This window comes from Telopea speciosissima, chromosome 2 (genome assembly GCF_018873765.1).
Source record: "Telopea speciosissima isolate NSW1024214 ecotype Mountain lineage chromosome 2, Tspe_v1, whole genome shotgun sequence".
Taxonomy (NCBI): domain Eukaryota; kingdom Viridiplantae; phylum Streptophyta; class Magnoliopsida; order Proteales; family Proteaceae; genus Telopea; species Telopea speciosissima.
The window spans coordinates 84,139,606-84,151,696 of record NC_057917.1 but is presented as its reverse complement, the minus strand read 5'-3'; the positions used below and the strand labels follow the sequence as shown (position 1 = coordinate 84,151,696).

General features: G+C 40.6%; 1 protein-coding gene across 2 annotated transcripts in view; it reads left to right on the top strand.

Moving 5' to 3' along the window:
- The window catches only part of LOC122651614 (vacuolar protein sorting-associated protein 2 homolog 1-like), a 79,571-nt gene that overhangs the window by 44,089 nt on the left and 23,391 nt on the right, over positions 1-12,091 (top strand). The window lies entirely within an intron of this gene.

The window sequence follows — 12,091 nt, the reverse complement described above, 5'->3', positions numbered from 1 at the left end:
AATTAGTCATTAACAAAAGAAATAAAATAACGATATCCAGACAAAGAAGTAGTGGGATCAGGTCCCCAAACATCAGAATGAACAATGTTGAAAGGAATAGTGGATCTATTACCATGATAAGGATAAGATGAACGACAATGTTTAGCAAAAATACATGGTTCACACTGAAAAACATGCGAAGAAGAAAAGGAAGTAAACAAATGTGGTAATTGTTTTCTCATAACAGCACTGCTGTCACTCCGACCACAAACATAAGAATGAGCAGTAAGCAAAACATGTGTCAAAGTAGGTCCGAGACTCAAGAAGGTAGAGTCCTCTCTCCTCACGTCCACTGTCAATGATCCTCTTTGTCGCCAAATCTTGAAAAAGACAATAGGAAGGGAAGAAGGTGACACAACAATTTAAGGATTTGGTCAGATGACTTACAGATAATATGTTAGTGGCAAAATTAGGGACATGAAGAATAGAGTCCAGAGAAATAGGAGTGACTCGAACATTATCCTTACCAGAATTAAAGGAACGGGATCCATCGATAATTCTAACCTTATCCCTACCAGAGCATATAGAATAGGAATCATAACAATGGGACATACCAGTTGTAAATAACAGAAGAAAAAGAAGAGGAGGAAGAAGAGACGATTACAGTGCAACTTTGGGAGTCGCAACTTAACGTTGGACTCCCCACTTTGATTCAATATATAATGTTAACTAAGGGTAAAATAGGAAAAGTAAAAAAAATAAAAAATAAAACATAGGACCTAACTACCCCTAACCACGGTATTAGCTCTTGGCGCTAATACTGAGAGTTACATATTATTAAACACTCCCTCTCAAGCTGGAGCAAAGATGTTAATCATGCCAAGCTTGTTACAAATATAATCCACTCTTGCACTCCCCAAAGGATTTGTAAAAACATTTGCAAGTTGTTCTCTTATACAAACATGACAAGGAGAAATCAGTCCTTGTTGAAGTTTTTCCCGAACAAAATGACAGTCTACTTCTATATGTTTTGTTCTTTCATGAAACACCGGATTTGAAGCAATATGGACAGCAGCCTGATTATCACATCATAACTGCATAGGAGAATCTTCATAAAGTCCAAGTTCAGTCAACAATTGTTTCACCCACATTAGCTCGCAAGTAACATGAGCCATAGTCCTATATTCCAACTTTGTACTGGAACGAGCAACCACAGTCTGTTTCTTGTTCTTTCAGGACACTAAGTTTCCTCCAACAAATGTGCAATAACCTGTAGTTGACCTCCTATCAACCGGACCTGCCCAATCAGCATCCGAAAAACTCTCTATCCATCCATGTCCATGATTACTATAGAGGAAACCACGACTGGGAGCCTTTTTCAGATAATGCAAGATCCGTACAACTGCCTCCCGGTGAGATGTCTGAGCAGTGGACAAAAATTGACTCACCACACTAACAGGAAAGGCAATGTCAGGCCTGGTCACTGTCAGATAATTCAACTTCCTAACTAATCTTCGATACTTCTCAAGATCACCTAAAATATCTCCATCATCGGCTGTAAGCTTTAGATTGGGATCCATAGGAGTATCTAAAGGTTTAGAGCCCAACATCCCTATCTTTGAGAGAAGATCTAAAACATATTTTCGTTGTGAAAGCGAAATCCCTTTTCTTATCTGAGCCACTTCCACTCCCAAGAAATACTTCAATTTTTCTAGATCCTTGGTCTGAAATTTTTGTTGCAAGTGTACCTTCAACTTCTCAATACCAGAAGCATCATCTCATATAATAACAATGTCATCTACATAAACCACCAAAATTTTTTTTCCTGCATCAGAACAACAACAACAACAACAACAACAACCATAACCTTAGCCCAACTAAATGGGGTCGGCTACATGGATCCGATAGAGGCTATGATAGTAAAAGAAATAAGAGAAGTAAAAAGACGTAAAAGAAGTAACAGGAAGAAGAATAGAAAATAAGTAAAGGAAAAAGCCAAAGTAGTAGTCAAAGTAGCATCCCAGGAACATTCCCCCACAAGGGGTTGGCTACACGGGTCCTTGTCTACCAAACAACTCCATCTACGGTCATACTAGGATCGAGTCCTACCACATGCATATCCTTTCTTACTACTTTTCCAATAGTCATTTTAGACCTGCCCCTACCTCTTTTAGCTCTGTCAAACTGAATCTGGTCACTCTTCCTTACTGGTGCATTCAAAGGTCTCCGTCGGACATGACCATACCACCTCAAACGGCCCTCACGAAAGTGACGAAACTTGTCTTGGATTGGTGCAACTCCCAATTCGGTTCTAATACAATTATTCCTTACTCTATCTCTCCTGGTCTTGCCACACATCCTCCTCAACATCCTCATCTCCACTACACACATCTTATCTATATTACTCTTCTTAACTGCCCAACATTCCGCTCCATAAAGTTATGGCTGGTCTTATTAATGTCTTGTAGAATTTCCCTTTAAGCTTAACAAGCATGTGTTTGTCACATAACACTCTCGATGCACCTCTCCACGTCATCCATCCTACTTTAATTCTGTGGGAAACATCATCCTCTATATCACCCTCTTAGTTAATGGTTGACCCCAGGTATCTAAATCATTCACCTTGTGGTAGTTCTCGCTCCTCAAGTTTCACCACTTCATCAATTCTCCTGTTTTGACTGAAGTTACACATCATATACTCTGTCTTTGTTCTGCTTAACTTAAAACCTCGTGATTCCAAGCTTGATCTCCATAACTCCAGCTTTGCATTAATCCCTTCCACTTTCTCATCTATCAAAACAATATCATCAACGAAAAGCATACACCAAGGGACCTCAGCTTGGATGTGCCTAGTTAAATCATCTATGATGAGTGCAAACAAAAAAGGGCTTAGAGCTGATCCTTGGTGTAACCCAATTGTAATAGGGAATTCACTACTTTGGCCCCTTGCAGTTCTGACACTCGTCACTATGCCCTCATACATGTCCTTGATTATATCCACATAGTTACTTGAGTTCCTTCTCTTCCCTAGGACATGCCAAATGAGCTCTCTAGGGACTCTATCATAGGCCTTTTCAAGGTCGATAAAGATCATATGGAGATTCCTTTTGAAAGCTCTAAATATTTCCTTAAGTCTCCTTAAAAGGTAAATAGCTTCTGTCGTGGATCTCCCTGGCATAAAACCAAATTAGTTCTCCGATATATTAGTTTCTCTTCTTAAGTGGGCTTCAATGATTTTTTCCCAAAGTTTCATGGTATTACTCATTAGTTTTATGCCTCTATAGTTATTTCAATTCTAGATATCACCTTTATTCTTATAAATCGGAACTACAATGCTTCTCCTCCACTCATCTGGCATTTTCTTTGTACTCAAAATCTTATTAAACAACTTGGTTAGCTAAGAAGCCTAAGATATCCCCCGTGCTCCTAAGCTCTTCCATACTTCAATTGGGATCTCATCCGGTCCCGGTGTTTTACCTACCTTCATCTTTCGTAGGGCCTTTTTAACTTCGGCCTCGCCAGCTCGTTGTAGATGTCCATGCCGTGTGTTGGCTTCAAGACTATTCCTCTCCACTTCTGAATCTATCCTTTCAATCAAGGTAGTTCCATTTAGTAGGTTGTAAAATATTCACCCCATCTCTCTATAATGTCCTCATCTCGTAATAGTACTCTACCATCTTCACTCTTAATGAATCTAACAAGTTCCCAATCTCTGCTCATCCTTTCCTGGATCAAAACATCGGAAAAATATTGAATAATAACTACCACACCGTGTCATCCCAAACTCTAACACAACCTTAATGAACCGGCCAAACCACACCCTAGGGGACTGTTTCGGCCCATACAATGACTTTTTGAGTCTACACACCAAAGCAGACTCCCCCTGAGCAACAAACCCAGGAGTTTGCTCCATACAAACCTCTTCATTAAGATCCCCATGTAAAAAGGCATTCTTAAAATCGATCTGATATAAGGGCCAATGATAAGTAGCACCAAGGGAAATCAAAATACAAACAAAAGTCAACTTAGCCACAGGAGAAAAGGTATCCAAATAATTCACACCATATACTTGGGCATAGCCCTTTGCCACTAGATGGGCCTTCAAACGTGCCAAGGAACCATCAGGGTTTACCTTCACTACATACACCCAACGACTGCCAATAGCAAATTTACCTGAGGGTAAGGGAACAAGATCCCAAATCTGATTTTCCTCCAAAGCCAGCAGTTCCTAATTCATAGCAGTCCTCCAACCAAGAATAGATTATGCCTCTGCAATAGACTTAGGGATAGTATGATTTTCAACAGCAGTGAAACAGGAATGGAAAGTAGAAGACAAACCAAAATAGGAAACAAAGTTAGAAATGGGGTGTTGGGTACAACTCCGCACACCCTTATGATGAGCAATAGGAATATCAAGATCAGTGGAAGGTTCCAAAGAAGAAGAAGTACCTATTGCAGGATCAGTAGACGAAGAAGTAGATGGAGCAAAGGCAGCCGAACCAGGGGACCCATACTTTCCATTGGTGACATTGGAACACAATAGGAGGTGTCAGTGATGAGGCAGCCTGTGGAACAGGGTTAACAATAGACTGAATAACATAAACAGGAAGATCATCATCCAACTCAGAAACAATAAAAGAGAATATATCATAAGGGGTGGATTCAAAGAAGGAAACATCAACAGTGACCAAGTATTTTTGTAACTGAAAATAGTAACAATGGTAACCTTTCTGGGTACGAGAGTAACCAACAAAAACACATTTAAGAGCTTTAGGGTCCAACTTTGAATGGCCAGGACGGTGATCGCGAATAATACAAACACTACCAAATACCCGTGGTGGTAAAGCAAACAAAGGCATAAAAGGAAACAACAAAGAATAAGAAATACCACCACGTAAAACAGAAGAAGGCATGCGGTTAATAAGGTAACATGCAATCAAAAGTCAAAACAACATCTGCCCAAAAAGGTTTGGCTACTTTCACCTCAAACAAAAGGGAGCGTGTGACCTCCATTAAATGTCTATTTTCTTCCTCTTGGCTACACCATTTTGTTGTGGGGTGTCAACACAAGAGGATTGATGAATAATACCATGTTGCACCATAAAATCAGCAGAAGGGGTAGAAAAATATTCTTTAGCATTATCACTGCGAAGAATACGCAAAGGAATCTGAAACTGATTATTTACTTCATTCATAAATGCACAAAAGATGGAAAATAATTCTGAACGGATTTTCATTAAATAAAGCCAGGTAACCTTGGAATAGTCATCAACAAAGGTAACAAAATAGCGAAAACCAAACTTGGACACAACATGACAAGGACCCCATACATCTGAATGAACTAAAGAAAAAGGTTGGTCAGTCCGTTTATTGACTTTAGGGGGATAACTCTCACGGTGAAGTTTCCCAAAATGATAGGACACATAATTTAAACTAGAAAGAGACAAAAAAAGAAAGGATCCAAAAGTTTCAAACTCTCCAACAAAGGATGACCATAACGACAATGAATCTGGTGAGGAGACGCCACACTGAGCATGCTACGGATGAAGTGTCCTCAAGTATATAAAGCCCCTCCGATTCACGACCTCTACCAATCATCTTCTTCGTCATAAGATCCTGAAATACACAAGAGTCAGAGAAAAATGTTACAAAACAATTATAGGTTTTGGTAAACCTATTAGCGGACAAGAGATTAAAAGGAAAATCAGGTAGGTAAAGAATGGAAGGTAAGGATAAAGATGTAAGATGAACAATGCCAGTACCAGTCACTTTAGCTAAGGAACCATCAACTAAAGTAACATTAGAGGATGATTGTTGGAAGGAAGAAAATATACCTAAAACTCCAGTCATATGATTTGAAGCCCCTAAATCAATGATCCGGGGACGAGAAGTAGCAGTCGAAAGACATGCAGTGGCATTACCTGTCTGAACAAAAGTGGCAGTTGGAGGCTAGGTTGACTGAGAAATTTGAAATTGTGTAAAACGAGTATACTCTTCATCAGACATCTTCATTGTCTTACCCTGAGACTGTGGAGATGAAATAATACTAGACTCTGTAGTAGCAGTGGAATTGGAAAACTGTTACTAAGGGGATTTGCCATGAAGTTTCCAACAAAAACGTTGGATATGTCCTGAGCGACCACAATGGTGACAGGTATTTACTGAACCAGAATTATCAGAAACTGCCTGTGTACCCTAAGTAGAAGTTTTACCATAGCCAGCCCCACAACCACGACCACGACCACGACCACGACCAACACTACTATTACCTCTAGTACCCACCCCACCACTGAACTCACAATTAGATGAAAAAGATGCCAAGGCGGATGTGTCCACTGAAGTAGAACTCTCACGAGAGACATGTAGAACCTGAGAAAATGTATCTGATAGTGTGGCTACCTTGTCGCCACCAAGAATTTGAGACCGGACTGAGTCAAACTCTTTCCCAAGTCCTCCCAAAAATCCCATGCCAGTGAGCTGTTCTCGCTGACTTTTCATTTGTTCCACACTAGAAGTGATAGGAACTAGGGAATTCAGCTCCTTGTAGATCCTCTTGAAGTCAACAAAATATTGGGTCAAAGGTCAACCCTTTCTATCAGACTGATAGAACTCTTGAGACAGATCATAAATGCGAGAGAGATTATTCTGACCAGAATATAGATTATTAAGATACTCCCACAGCTCCTTGACAGTGTCAATGTGAGTCACCAAGTCAACGATTTGATTATCCATAGAATTCAGCATATGTCCCAAGATTCTTGCATCAGTAGTATCCCGTAAAGAATCATCATCGGGTTTTGTTTAAATAAATGATCCTGCTGATCACGTATCGTTTGAACCAACTTAACAATGTTCTTCCATTGTTGAAATTTGGTAATTCCTTTCAGCTTCTTTTCAGTAATCCAATTGGATGAGGAAGCAACACTTCAGTCATCAGTCTTTGAATTATCACCCATAATTCACAGCCAAAGGATGGAGTGAGATTGCTCAGAGGAAAAGGTGAAAAATTCTGCCCTTCAATAATTTCCGAAAAAAATCCAGCAAGCTTCAAATATTGCAACAATCTCAAGAATTGGTTCCAAAAAACCAAACCAAAAAATCGATGAAGCTTCTAGGAGAGAGAAAAAAATGATCCCAAAAGGATAATCAAAACAGAAAAAAAACTTATGCAGTACCTTCCAACAATTCCAGCAAGCTCCAAAAAATTCAGCAAACACAAAAACAGATTCCAAAAGCTCCACCAAAAAATCGATTATTCTCCCTGAGAAAAATCGATCTCAAAACCCTGACAGGGTGCTACTGATAGACACTCCTCCAATTCCAGCCCAACCTTCACTCTATAAATCACCAAAAAACATAAAGAGAGACCTAGTTCTTAATTTAGATCATGAACTAGTCTCTAAACAGTCCCAAAACACAGCATAGGGTGCTGCACCCCTTCAAAGAAAGAAATAAGAAGCCGCAAGAACTCTAATCTGAAAGCACCACTTCAATGTCGATAGATGCCTTGATAGAAGAGAAGAAAATAATCGCAGAGAGCTGTAACAATGCCTGTAGCTCTGATACCATGTAAATAATAGAAGAAGAAGAAGAAGAGAGAGAGATTGCTGTGCAACTTTGGGAGTCGCAACTTAACGTTGGACTCCCCACTCTATTCAATATAATGCTAACTAAGGATAAAACAGGAAAAGTATTAGCACCAGACGCTAATACCGAGACTTACATACTATTAACACCAGTCATGTGATCGTTGGCTCTAGAGTCAATGACCCAAGAAGGAGTAGTGGAGGGTGCAAAAGTAGAGGCTTGCAAGGCTGAGGCTGAAGAATTTGACTCTGCAGGTGTAGTAGAAGAGTGGCCAAGATGAGACATCATCCTTCGTATTGTGGCAATATCCTCTTTGGAAAGAAAATCAGGGTCGGTCTGTAGTCCAGGTGACTCAATCTCAGCTGTCACAGTGTGGGCTCTAGCACCCCCTCTCCTACCACAACATACACCAGTGGATCCACCACGCATACTAGGGGGTTGGCCATGAATAACCCATCATCTTTCCTTATTGTGCCCCAGCTTTCCACAATGATCACATTTGAATTTTTCTCGGTGATGCCCATGGGTTGGCCCTTGGCCTCTTCCCCCCACCTCTCCAATCATGATGAGAAACTAGAGATGAGAGCAGATCTCTCCAGTGTGGGTGTAGTATCCATGGATCCTCTTTTAGTCTCCTAACTTTGTAAGTAATTGTACACCTCATCTAAGGATGGGAGAGGAGATCTCCCTAAGATCTGGAGTCGAATGGGCTCATATTCTGGGTTAAGTCCACCAAGCAACATGAGGACACGTTCCTTTACAAGTGTCCTATATACCTTTGCCTCATCCTCAAGATTGGACAAATGAAGGAAACTGTAGTGATCATATTCCTCCCAAAGTCCAATGACAGTGTTATAATAGGCAAAAATGCTTTGGTCACCTTGTTTCATAGTGATGACCTTTTGGAGGATTTGATAAACTTTGGCAGAATCACCTACTCGATCAAAAGTCTTGGAGACACTGTCCCAAATTTCCATTGCCATCTTCTTTCTCATAAATCTCCTACCTATCTCAGGTTTCATGGAGAAGATCAACCAAGTCATAACAGTGGAGTTTTCAGTCTCCCACTTAAGATTTTCTGGAGAAGGGATGGTTCACTTCACCAATTGGTGGACCAACCCCATGGGCCATAGGGCCAACCAACTTTATGTTGGGCTAGCCCAATAGGGCTGGGAGTTGCTGGGTCTCTCAAACCCAAATCGTGGGGGCATTATTGTCACTTTTTATTGACAAATTTTGGGACTTCAAGTGCTGGCTAATATCACCCTTGGTGGGGACCACATGAAGAATTCGGTTATCACCATGGAGGAGTGAAGATTTTATTATCTTTCTAATTTATTTCAGTCCTAGTTAATTAGAGTAGTTTCTATTTTCATGTTGCAGCTTATTATGTCAAGTTTTTATTTCTCTTCTTAATTGAGGTGCAAGTATAGCCTCTTTATATTGTAAAGGTTGTTTATGCCTCTCCCATGATTTTACAGTTGAATGAAGATTGCTTTGGCAAATTATGACTCCTTTCTCAAGTTTTGTTTGTGACTTGAAGGGCTGAAGGACCCTGGCTATGGGAGGCCAATTAATGCAAAAGTCGACCTCGAACTAGGGAAACCAGCGGGAGATCGATTTCAGCCACGATCAACACGAAAAGGAACAAAATAACTATTTTTTTTTTTTTTTTAATTGTTGTTTTCTATTACATATGAATGGAGAACATAGTGGATAAGAAGAAAGGAGAAGAAGATAAAGAAGAGAAGGGGGGTAGGGAAATGGCTCTCTCAGCCTGGGTCTCTCACCCATAGTTATCCTAGCTGTTGAAACATGGAATTTCTCCCATAACGGAAGGCAACAAGGACTGAAAATTCTTTTCTCCAAATCTGATCCTTCCTTACAATAGGGGGCCTATTAATAGCTTAGGCAAGCTTACAAAATAGAAGGTAGAAAATAGAAACTTCCTAAAATAGAAACTTACTGAAAATAGAAAGTAGGAAATAGAAACTACTAATCCTAGCAACTAGTGACAATGGCAACTTATTGAAAATAGAAACTAAGTAGAATTAGAAACTATTAAGGCTTTAAATATCAGCCTTCTAAAACAAAAAGAAGGACACTAAAATAGAAACTATTAGGCAGCAATAAAATCTGTTTTGTCTTGCTATCCTCAGTGGGCCAGATGCAGGTTTATCACCAAATTGGGATTCTTTCCCTAGAAATAAGTCTGGGGTTGGGTTATGGACATGTTGGGCCTTTGATCCCATGGGTTTTCTATGTAATAGGCCACTTTAATGGGCCTAAAATATGGGTACATAGGTTGCATATGGGATTAGCCGTATACTTAGTTTATTTTCATGTTTTAGTGTTTTAAATTGAACTTGGCTGAATCGTTGGTCCAATTTAAGTGATTTTAGAATATTCTCTTGGGATAGAATCTTTTTAACTTAAGTCGTATTTTAGGGTTCACACCTCTACACGAATTTTAGAGGGAGTGTTTTGTATTTAGACTCAGCCTGGGGTTTAGGCTGCATAAGAATTTAGGCCTTTGGCCATTATAAATAAAGGCAAACTGTGGGGCTACTCTTTACCTCACTGTTTATGAAATTTCTCTCTTGCAAGCTGCTGCAACTTCTCTTCTCCTGAAGATATGCTTTGTGTGTGATCAAAGCAAGGTGGAATTGGTGTGTGATCCACTCGACACCTTGCGGTGTGAAGCTCGGGTGGTTCGTTGGTGGGATTGGAGTCTAATCCAATTGACACTCTGCGGTGTGAAGCCCGAGTGGTTCTCTTCAAGTTCTAATTTCAAGTTCAAGTTCCAAGCTCCACTTTTTATTCAAGCTACTGCCATTAAATGCTGCTGCCTATCATCCTCTGCAAATTCAAGTAAGTCTGAGATATCCCCAACCCCATTCTTCTTCTCCTAATCCTCTATTGCCCTAACCCTAACTTTTCCCCCTTTTGTTTTTCGATTTTCCAAAACCTTAAAACCTGCACAGACCAATTCAGCCATCACATTCTGCCCAAATTTTGATCGAACATTCCCCTCCCTAATTGGGAAGCTCGATCTGAGTTTTGTCCCCAAACTCCTACTCAAACCCTAGATAACCCTACCTCCATTAAATTCCCAAAACCCTAGTTTTCTGTCCAGCCTATTCCCACCATCAGAAATTGCCCACACTTGGATAGAATCTTCCCCTCACCATTAGGGAGACTCGACCTAAGCCCCTGCCCAAAATTCCCAACCTAAACCCTAGATCCCTTCACATTCCACTTTTTAAAAATCCAAAATTTGAAACCCTAACCTGCTGTCCTTTGAATACTTTCACTTCCACTCATCAAAAACATTATTAACCAATACTAATAGACTTTCCACCCCCTGCCTAGTATACCCATATCATCAGCCCTTAACCTAACCCTAACCCTAACCCTAACCCTAACCCTTATCTGGACTAAAACTCCCTTTTCTGCCCAATCGGACTGCCTGTTCATAGCAGATCCTGTTGCTTGGCTTCTAGCTGGTATCCTTGCCACCTAGGACTACATTAGGGGCCCACAGAATCTCAAAAATTTGCTTGGATTTCCTTCTTCATACAAGACTTATGGACCCATAACATTGTTCACTTGAACAGTAGTTCGGGTACTGTTCATGTGAACAGTAAATTTTTTTGGGGGGGGGTGGAAGTACTTCGGACTGCTTTAGGTGACACTCCATCGAACCAACAAAAACTTGCCACATCATCAGACTAGTCTGCCTCTCACAGCAGTCGAATCCACAACCTTGCTGGGCTGGTTTTGGGGCTTGTTCCTGCGGGTACATATGGACTTGTGATCTACATCACTAATCCACCTATCCACACTTTCTATTTTCTTCTCTTCTCTTTCTTCCCTTCCACTCCATCGATTCCCTTGTGTGCTGTGATCCCTGAGCTTGCTGCAGGCACTGTAAAGACCAACCGAAGGCTGCTGTCATCCCTCCAACATCTCAGAGTATTGTTGCTGTTGCTGATGCGATAAGACAGTGGCTGCACACACCCTGCGGATTCAGTTCTGCCCTGGGTTTTGCTGTCAACTTCAAGGCTGTATAACTCCTTATCCCTCCATCAGAAGTTGGTGGGTTTTGAAGCACAACACCACACCTTCATCCACTCCACTCGATCCCTACTTCCATTCTATTCCACTGGCTGGATTAGCCTACACTACTAACCTTCTATTTTCATTCATAACCTTCCATCTTGACGTCTGACCATCAAAATTGGACCAAAGTTGCAGCAAGGCTTCTCACCATCAAGACCCATGCTCGATCTCCATTGGAGCCTAAATTCAGCACTGCAGTGAAGTTTTCCAAAATCTTCCAATTTGGTGTTTCTCTTTTATCTCAACATCCAACCATCACAATTTGATGAAATTTGGTGCAGACATTCCCCTTACCGATAACTACACTTGACCAAGTTTGGTGACCATAACTTGGCTGGTTTGGTTTGAAACCCTAACTTTCTAATTCTGAAATTTTGTGGGTTTTTGGGACTAGTATTCTAGT